Raw genomic sequence first — 10,297 nt, 5'->3', positions numbered from 1 at the left:
TCAATGTATGGTTTAATTAGATGCTCTAGAGAGCTATATGTTGTTCAATGAGAATTATGTATGTACTTTGGGTTTAATGAGATGATGAACTTCTATTAATTTTGTCAGTTATCTATTCATGATGTACGCAGAGATGAACCGACAATGGATATATGGTAACAGACGCACCTCCGAGTACATTAAGGGCGTGAATAATTTCCTCGCAGTGGCTAAGGCAAACAAGAAGAATGGTTTTATGTGTTGTCCATGCCCTATATGTGGGAATACGAGGTCTTACTCTGACTCGAAAACCCTTCACACCCACCTTCTTTATAAGGGTTTCATGCTACACTATAATGTTTGGACCAAGCACGGAGAAAGAGGGGTTATGATGGGAGATAGCGGAGAAGAAGAAGATGATGACAACTATGTGCCCCCTGAATACGATGATGCTGCAATGGGGGAGGCTGAAGATGCTGCAATGGGGGAAGCTGAAGATCAAGAGGAACCATACGATGTGCCCGATGATGATGTTCGCCAGGTCATTGTTGATGCAAAGAGATAGTGCGAAAGTGAAAAGGAGAAGCTGAAGTTTGATCACATGTTAGAGGATCACAAAAAGGGGTTGTACCCGAATTGCGAAGATGGCAATACAAAGCTCGATACCATACTCGAATTGCTGCAGTGGAAGGCAGAGAATGGTGTGCTTGACAAATGATTTGAGAAGCTACTGAAAATATTGAAGAAGAAGCTTCCAAAGGATAATGAATTGCCCGACAGTACGTATGTAGCAAAGAAGGTCATATGCCCTCTAGGATTGGAGGTGCAGACCATACGTGCATGCCCTAATGACTGCATCCTCTACCACGGTGCGTACGAGGATTTGAACGCATGCCCGATATGCGACACATTGCGGTATAAGATCAAACGAGGTGACCCTGGTGATGTTGAGGACAAGCGCCCCAGGAAGAGGGTTCCTGCCAAGGTCATGCGGTATGCTCCTATAATACCACGGTTGAAACGCCTGTTCAGAAACAAAGAGCATTCCAAGTTGATGCGATGGCACAGGGACGACCGTAAGAAAGACGAGAAGTTGAGAGCACCCGCTGACGGGTCGTAGTGGAGAAAATTTGAGAGAAAGTACTGGGAGGAGTTTGCAGGTGACACAAGGAACGTATGGTTTGCTTTAAGTGCAGATGGCATTAATCCTTTTGCGGAGCAGAGCAGCAATCACAACACCTGGCCCATGACTCTATGTATCTATAACCTTCCTCCTTGGCTGTGCATGAAGCGGAAGTTCATTATGATGCCAGTTCTCATCCAAGGCCCTAAGCAACCCGTCAATGACATTGATGTGTACCTAAGGCCATTAGTTGAAGAACTTTTACAGCTGTGGATTGGAAACGGTGTACGTGTGTGGGATGAGCACAAACAGGAGGAATTTGACCTGCATGCGTTGCTGTTTGTAACCATTAATGATTGGCCTGCTCTCAGTAACCTTTCAGGATAGACAAACAAGGGAAACCACGCAGGCACGCACCATTCAAATGACACCGAAAGTATATACCTGGACAAATGCAGGAAGAATGTGTACCTGGGGCATCGTCAATTTCTTCTGACCAACCATCAATGCTGAAAGAAAGGCAAGCATTTCAAAGGCGAGGTAGATCACCGAAAGAAGCCCGCCATGCATACCGGTGATCACGTACTTGCCATGGCCAATGATTTAAAAGTAATCTTTGGAAAGGGTCCTGGCGGACTATCTGTTCCGAATGACACCGAGGGGCGCGCACCCATGTGGAAGAAGAAATCTATGTTTTGGGACCTACCCATTGGAAAGACCTAGAGGTCTGCTCTTCAATCGACGTGACGAAGAACCTTTGCGTGAACCTGCTAGGCTTCTTAGGCGTGTATGGGAATACAAAAGATACATCAGAGGCATGGGAGGACCTGCAACATTTGCACGAAAAAGACGGCATGCCTCCAAAGCAGTATGAAGGTACTGCCAGCTACGCTCTTACCAAAGAAGAGGAGGAAATCTTCTTTGAATGCCTGCTCAGTATGAAGGTCCCGTCTGGCTACACGTCGAATATAAAGGGAATACTAAATATGGCAGAGAAAAAGTTCCAGAACCTAAAGTCTCATGACTGCCACGTGATTATGACGTAACTTCTTCTGGTTGCATTGATGGGGCTTCTACCGAAAAACGTTCGATTAGCCATTGTGGAGATATGTTCATTCCTCAATGCAATCTCTTGGAAGGCGATCGATCAAGAAATCCTACCAAGGTTAACGAGTGATGAGGCACTATGTCTTGTCAGTTTCGAGCTGGTGTTCCCACCATCCTTCTTCAATATCATGACGCACGTCCTAGTTCATCTAGTCGACGAGATTGTCATTCTGGGCCCTGTATTTCTACACAATATGTTCCCCTTTGAGAGGTTCATAAGAGTCCTAAAGAAATATGTCCGTAAACGTGCTAGGCCAAAAGGAAGCACCTCCATGGGCCATCAAACAGAGGATGTCATTGGGTTTTGTGTTGACTTCATTCCTGACCTTAAGAAGATAGGTCTCCCTCAATCACGGTATGAGGGGAGACTGAGTGGAAAAGGCACGCTAGGAGGGGACTCAATAATATTTAGGGACGGGCATTCTTGGTCTCAAGCACACTACACAGTTCTACAAAATTCTACCTTGGTGACCCTGTATGTCGATGAACACAAGAATGTTCTGCGCTCCAAACACCCGGGCTAGTGTGACGACTGGATTACATGTGAACACATAAGGACTTTCGGCAGTTGGTTGCAAACACATCTCAGGGGTGACAACATTGTTTGCGACGAGCTGTACTCATTGGCAAGGGAACCATCTTCGACTATAATGACTTACAAAGTGATGCGGAGCATCCCACGTTCATCCCCATGTACACTCCGACTACTCCCCAAGCCCCAAGGATACATAAGATGAGACCTCGACTATGCGCCATTGGACACAAGGTGAACCCGTTCCTAAATGCTTCCCCTTTCCATTCGCGTGAGACGTGGTTGCTAGTTCAAGCGCGGACCTTGTGCCTACTCAGGTACACCCGAGGAAACCATGGAGAACCCAAGGACCAAGGCCAAGCGTGCGCGGAAGCAAAGTAAGGAGAAGGAAGAAGTCCCAGCAGCTAGAGCGATCGGACATCCCGCAGGAGCCCGGACATCCGGCGCCACCATCCAGAAGAAGACCAGAGAGGGACGGATGCCAGGTGACTCTACAGCGGCCAGACATCCGGCCGACCCCTGGACATTCGGCGCCCCGCGACGGGCCGGACATCCGGTGCCTGCCCGAAAATCCAGTGCATGCTATCCATAGAGCAGAAGAATCTGGTGACTCCAGCCCAGACATCCGACCGAGGCCCGGACATCCGGCTCTTCGTGAGCCGTTGGACATCCGGCCCCCATCCCGGACATCCGGCACCTGCCTGTGCGCAGAGAACGGGCCAAGTGCCCATGTATCCCCCTCTCACTTACCCCTTCGTGGGCTAGCACTATATATACTCCCCCTCCTCCTCCTAGTTAGGGTTAGCAAAGGATTAGCTCATTTGAGATAGAGCTTTGCTCATCCATACGGATCTCCTCCTCGTGAGAGACCGTGGCCTCTTCGGAGAAGATCCACCATGGATTCAAGACCCCTTTACGGGAAGATCCCTCGTGGATTCAAGACCTCCTCTCGGAGATGAGCTACCGCCACTAGTATCGTCCTTTTTTGGATTTGGACCGTGTATCTCTATGTGTTTCTTGGATCTAGCACATGTGTGATCATATTCTCGTTGGTTGAGTGTTTCTCTCATTTTCCCCTCGTGATTTCCCTCGTGTTCTTCCGCGCGTTCTTCGTGTTCCACGTAGGATCCTCTCCAAACGTGAAAGATCGGCCCCTAGGGTTCCGCCCTACATCATCTTGGATCAGAGCCAGCTTGCTCATGATCATCTTGGTATCATGAGCCACGTTGATCACGTTTTTGGAGCCCCTACCCCGTGTTTTCTAGCTTTATTTTGTTGATTTCGTCCTAAATCCGAAAATCCCCACCAAAATTAGCCCCCAATTTTTTTTGTGATTTGTTGGTTTGATGATGTTTTGTTGATTTTGATCCATGGATTTGCTTGGTTTAGAGTGGATCTAGCATCTTCTCAAGTTTCCCCACTTTCCATCCACGAAATCTCTCCAATTTTACACCCGAAATCATCAATTTCCGCCCCAAAATCGAGTTCCTTGAGTTCATCCTCGGATTTGGAGCCCGGACATCCGGCACGACTCCCGGACATCCGGCCATCCCGGACATCCGGCCATTAGCCCGGACATCCGGCTCCTGGAGCGCATTTTTGTGCAAGTTTCTAGACATCAGGTCCCGGACATCCGGCCAAACCCCCGGATGTCCGTCCGCTGTCATTTCAGCCTTCGGTGTTTCACCGTTTTGCCCATAACTTTCACATCCGGAGTCCGATTTTCGCATTCTTTAGCTCATTGAGTAGCTATTGAGGTCCCCCATCCATATAGATAGGTTGAAACACCATTTGACTCCATAAAATCTTGTGAATATTGGCATCTTTGCCTAGGGCCACCACCATATCATCCGCATAGCCACCATCGATCACCGCAACCTAACCCATCTTGATCAACTCAAACAAGCTCAACCTAGCCCTTAGCATTAGTGGTTGCTTGAGTAGTGATTCGAGTCTCCTAAGGTGTTTCGTCTACTTAGGGACAATTGCTTCTTCATCAACAACCACCACCACTTCCGCATAGACGTGCCCACCATACATTTCCACCCCAACTTAACCCAATTTTGTTTGAGTTGTGGCTTGTGTGTCCTAAGGTGTTTCGGATACTTAGGGACGGCAACTTCAACTTCGACACGTGTGTAGCCCATCATTCCACTTCGCATTTCCAAGTGCAAACCACCAACGCTTTCCGCTACCACCATTTTGACATTTGACTTTTGAGATTTTGAGTTCGCGGTTTTTCCATTTCCTAAGGTGTTTCGGTTACTCTGGGATGAGTCTCCATCATCTTGGTTTCTACATCAAGAACACTGCAACTCATCATCGCCTCAAGTTCGTCATCAATTTTGACCACTACACCATCATCCGTCCGTGGCGTACATACGAGAAACCTTCGACGGTAACCTCCATATCATCTTGGTATCGTGGTATCCCTCCATTGTATATTCCACTTGCCATTGCATTATTAACCCCTAGCCATTTTGTGTTACTTGCCTATCGAGACTAGCCATTTGAGTATTGTCGGCAATGTTACTTGTGCACATTAGTGATCATACTTCCCATAGCATACATACCATATGATCGTGGTGCATATATTGGTATCATATCTTGTGTCACAAGTTTGTTCCCGCATATACACAATTGCTATCTTGGTTTGTGCATTGTGCAAAATTGGCCATACAAAAAAAAGAATAAGCTTTTAAGCAAAAGAAAGAGAGCAAAGAAGCTTGTAAGCAAGTGGCATAGCATCATACCACATTGCACATAAGATTTTCATATCCGATCATCTTGGGTCATCTTGAGATAAACACCGGGAACCATACATACATAGCATACTTGGGATAAAAGTTGCTACATTTTGCATCTCATAGATTGTGCACAAGTGTCGTATCTGCCTATTGAGCAATCGTGCTAGCATCTCTCTTGAGTTGTGCAACACGAGCGTTTTTTGTGGATTCCACATTTTGTGCTCATTCCTTGGTTGCACGACCCCATTTATCTATCCGTGTGTGTGTTTCCGTGTACCTTTCATTACTTTTGGTCTACTTGTTTCACTTGCAAATTTGTGAATCTCTTTCAACATTATTGACTCTTGCTAACATTTTGCATAAATTTTTTGTGCCACTATCCTCATCGAGCTCCACCTTAAGCTTTACCTGTGTAGGTGTGAGAACCGATAAGAATTGGTACCAATTGTGCTATTTCCTTGTTACACATTTGTGATCATTGATCCATTTTCAACATCGGTCAAGGTACATTTGGTATAGTTCTTCTCTTTCTCCCACTCATATTTGCTCGAGTCTTGTGATGGATAGGCAAGGCATTTCCTCTCCGGTCTATGACAACAACGACGGCGTGAAAAACTACATCTCCAAAGTGTCCATCTTCGATCTACAACAACAAATGCAAGGCGCACAATCACGATTGCGAGAGTGTATCGAGAACATCTCCATCGACATTCGTCACTCCGAAGCAAGGAAAAGGGACTACATCGACAAGAAGCTTTCCGCACATAAAGAGGAGCAAGATGCAAGGATGGAGGAGATTCGAGCCTTGATCAAGTCTTCTTCCCCTTCGTCATCTCCAAGACAATGATGTTCAAGCCACAAGTCTTTGGAGCGCAAAAACGATGCAAGTGCAATTCGTCCACGTCCACATCTCCATGGCGACCACCATCACGTTCGTGATCAACATCATCACGAAGGGAAAGTCACCTCCAAGCAACATGTGAACGTCGACGATGAACGACATCTACTACGAGCTCAAGCACGACAACGATATCATCATCATGAATATACTCCACAAGTGCAAATGCACAAGTCCCAACAAGCCCTACTTCATGCCAAGTCCAAGCTTCCAGAGCAAAAGAGAAGACCGCGAGACGAGCACCACCAAGACGGAGCTACGGCTACCACCACCACTTCGGCATCTTCGCTAAGTGCTATCAAGGCATCTTTGCCTTCGGATGTACGGCATCTTCGCCTACTTCCCATGAGTACGCCTACAATGACTTCATCAAGTCCAAGGCGACCACCTACGAGCTAGGGCAGCACTTCCATCTTCGGAAGCCCCTCAAGGAAGATGGCCGATCATGGGAAATTCCCTTCGGTCATGGAGACGAGCTATGAGGTGCCACATCATATGGGCCTCCCACTCCAAGACGGTGACAAGACGGTCGAGCAAGGGCCATCCCCTTCAACCACAGCGACGAGCGCGACCCTTTTCAACACCATGAAGACGACACCCATATTGGACACATACTCCGAATCAAGCTACGCGACCGCGCATGGAGACATTTGCACCTACATCTCTCCGACACCCACATATGTTGAGATGCCCCAAGTGCCATGTGAGGAGAGCCACCACCACATGAGTGAGATGAGTGACTCCACCATACATGACATTGAGAGCATTTCCTATGAGAGGATGAGTGTGACCACCACTAGCCCCACATATGAGAGCATGCCACATATCCTGTGTGAGGTTGAGTGCCATTTGAGTGACTCCACCAACAATATGAGTGAGAGCATCTTTGAGGGTGTGAGTGAGCCACAACACTTAGTGAGTCAGGTAGTTGACACGGCATGTGAGGCCACCATAATTTCTAACGACTTAACCTCTACTCCTAGTGTGTTTTCTTCTTTGGTGCTAGGTCTCCTACATGACGACATGCCTACCCTCGACGAGTCCATCCCTCCAATGGGAAAACCGATGGCCATGGTGGACAATGATGCACCCCCACGTGGTTCCATCAAGATGAAGTTGACCACGACTTGATCTCCAACACCTCACCTACAACAGTTGAGTGATGCTCCAAAGGTAACATAGGTGATGGTGCTTCTCTTGTCCCACTAGTGGACTCTCTTGACATCGATTGCTTGCATGATGTTGATCCACCTATTCCCATGCTTCATGCTAGTTCGACTTCTTCATGCCTTGACTTACCTATTTATGATGAATATGATGACGAGCATGTTGAGTTGCCTAGTTGTGATGCTATGCTCCATAGGATATCATATGCTATGAGTGAGATCTCCCATATTGCATCATTACAATCTCAACATAGTAACTATGCATGCCCCATTAAAATCAATCCCATTTGCACTTATGGCATAGATGACGAGATGATGGTCATTGGCTTTTGTTTTTCATGTGATGATATTGCCATGCTTCCTTTACATGATTTGCGCAATTCATCTACTATGTCATGCCATGATCACATTGTTCCAAATATGCATTGTTTTGGATGTTGCCAATATTCTCCACATGATGTTGCTACTCATGCTCATGAGGAGACCCCCATAGTTTCCTCATACATATTAGGAGATCTTGATGCATTTCATACTTTGAATGATTCCCATAATTGCGTGCACCATATGCATTCCATGAATAACAATGCTCTAGATATTTCTCATGATGCATTACATCCTTTGAGTCTCCATTATGTCATACATAATAACAAACCTCTCATGATGGATGACATGTTTCTATATCACGCATCTCATTTATTTGAGCATTGGATATTTTGTGCTAACCAACAAAAGCACGTGTGCATCATAATGGATGATGTGTACATCTACCATGCACACACAATTTTCATTTGCCTTTGCTTTGTCTAGGTACTTATGAACACTCGTCAATGTCATAATCACACGAGTTGACGAAACAAGCTCTTGAGAGCAACGACGGTTTGAGATCCCGTGGACTATCCTTACCACCGTTCCCTTCACGCATCTCTTCTACTTGGCTCTCACACGGCTATTGGCTATATATCACTTGTCACCTTTTGCTCATTTTACCGTGTTCACTTTGCATGTTATTTTTGCTCCTATGCCTTTGCCATGCAATTGTGACCCTTTCTTGCATCTATCCATGATTCACCATTATGTTATTTCTATGTGTATTTGCATGCTTGGTGGAGATACTTGTTGCTATTGCCATGATTTCTTTGTGCCCCATGCTATTGATGCTTGTTGTGTTGGGAGAGTCATGATGTCCCATTGCTATTTACATATGGCCTCTCGCCAATACATTGATGATATTTTTCTCATATCTTGCTTTCATGCTTGTGCTATGTCATGTGAATTATTCATGCCAACTATTTGCGCACATGATATGATTGCCATGATTTCCTCTAGTATGTTGCATCTTCGCACTACTAGCTTGCTTGACTTGATCGCTATGATTGCTTGCTATGTTGCATCACCCATGTTCCACTATTACTTGCTTTCTTGGGTTGATGACATATATGCTCATGCCTCTCACATGATAAATCTTGATCATTGTCTCTTGTGTCCATTATTTGCCTCTTTCATATCCACTTGTATTGAGTGCAACCATACTATACTTATTGATCTTAGAGACTTTGACACCTTACTTGTGATGCATGCTTGTTTGATTAAGACTATTGCATTTGGTTGTTCTCGCATCATATGCCTCCATACTATGAAATGCTCCCTTGTACTTTCTTATGATGAGCATGATGCATACACTTTTTGGGTATTTTACCACACAAATGATAGGTTTTGCACTTTCGCTAACCTCGTTTGTTTTTCCGAGTGTTTGTCATGTTCTTTCATTTTGAAGGATTCACAAGGCATTACCGTCATGAGACATATTGGTTATGTGAAGGAATACATGATGTGCAACTCCAACATCTTCCGGAACATTCATAAGGTGAACTCCTTCCCTTTCAGCCATCCTCAAGTACGCATATTGGATGGGTCACTCTTTCATTGTTGTTTCCTTCTTGTTGTCCACATGATACATCTCGCGAACGGAGGTGTGACATTGGAGATTGGCTCTATGGACCTTTACATTGAGGAGCGCTCGGACTTATTGGATGCCCCTTCGGACTTCCACTCATGCCACGACATCGAGCATTGGTACACCAACACCTCCATATTTGTTGATTGTGCTCCCACATGTCATGCTCGCAGGACATATCATACTCACCACAAGTTTGCACCCTATGCATGGATTGGCCCACATTATGATTGCCTTGTTGCATCTTGTATTCCCATGTCATCCATGATATTTGAGCTTGTTCACTTCCTTAGCAAATTTGTTATGATCTTCCTTGATGGCATATTCATACATAATGATCATATTGTCGACCATCAATTGCATGATACTATCCACATATTGAGCATCCATTGCCATGTTCATGCATTTGATAAACCATCCCATTATAACATCATTTTGGATCGTGGTTGCATTGCTCATATTAATAACACATTTGTGTGCACAATGATTGCATTTGCTCCCATGAATGTTTTGCATATCATTCTAGATCATCTTGATAAGCTTCATGCGCTTTGTCACGCACAATCTTGCCCAACGGACTCATTATTACATGATGGACACTTTGTGTGTGCTAACCGTTGTATTTCCGAGTGTCGCTTGTGTTTGCTCATTTTGCATGTCTATCACTCTGGAGACACCTTGGAGTACTTGGATTGCGCCATGTCTTCAACTTCGTCCAACTACAAGTCCGTCCACGATAACCACTTCCATGGTGATGAGGATCACGATCCGAGGTTGGATCTTTCCCAAGG

The sequence above is a fragment of the Triticum dicoccoides genome, chromosome 3B (assembly GCF_002162155.2).
Source record: "Triticum dicoccoides isolate Atlit2015 ecotype Zavitan chromosome 3B, WEW_v2.0, whole genome shotgun sequence".
NCBI lineage: Eukaryota > Viridiplantae > Streptophyta > Magnoliopsida > Poales > Poaceae > Triticum > Triticum dicoccoides.
This window is presented reverse-complemented; position numbering follows the sequence as displayed.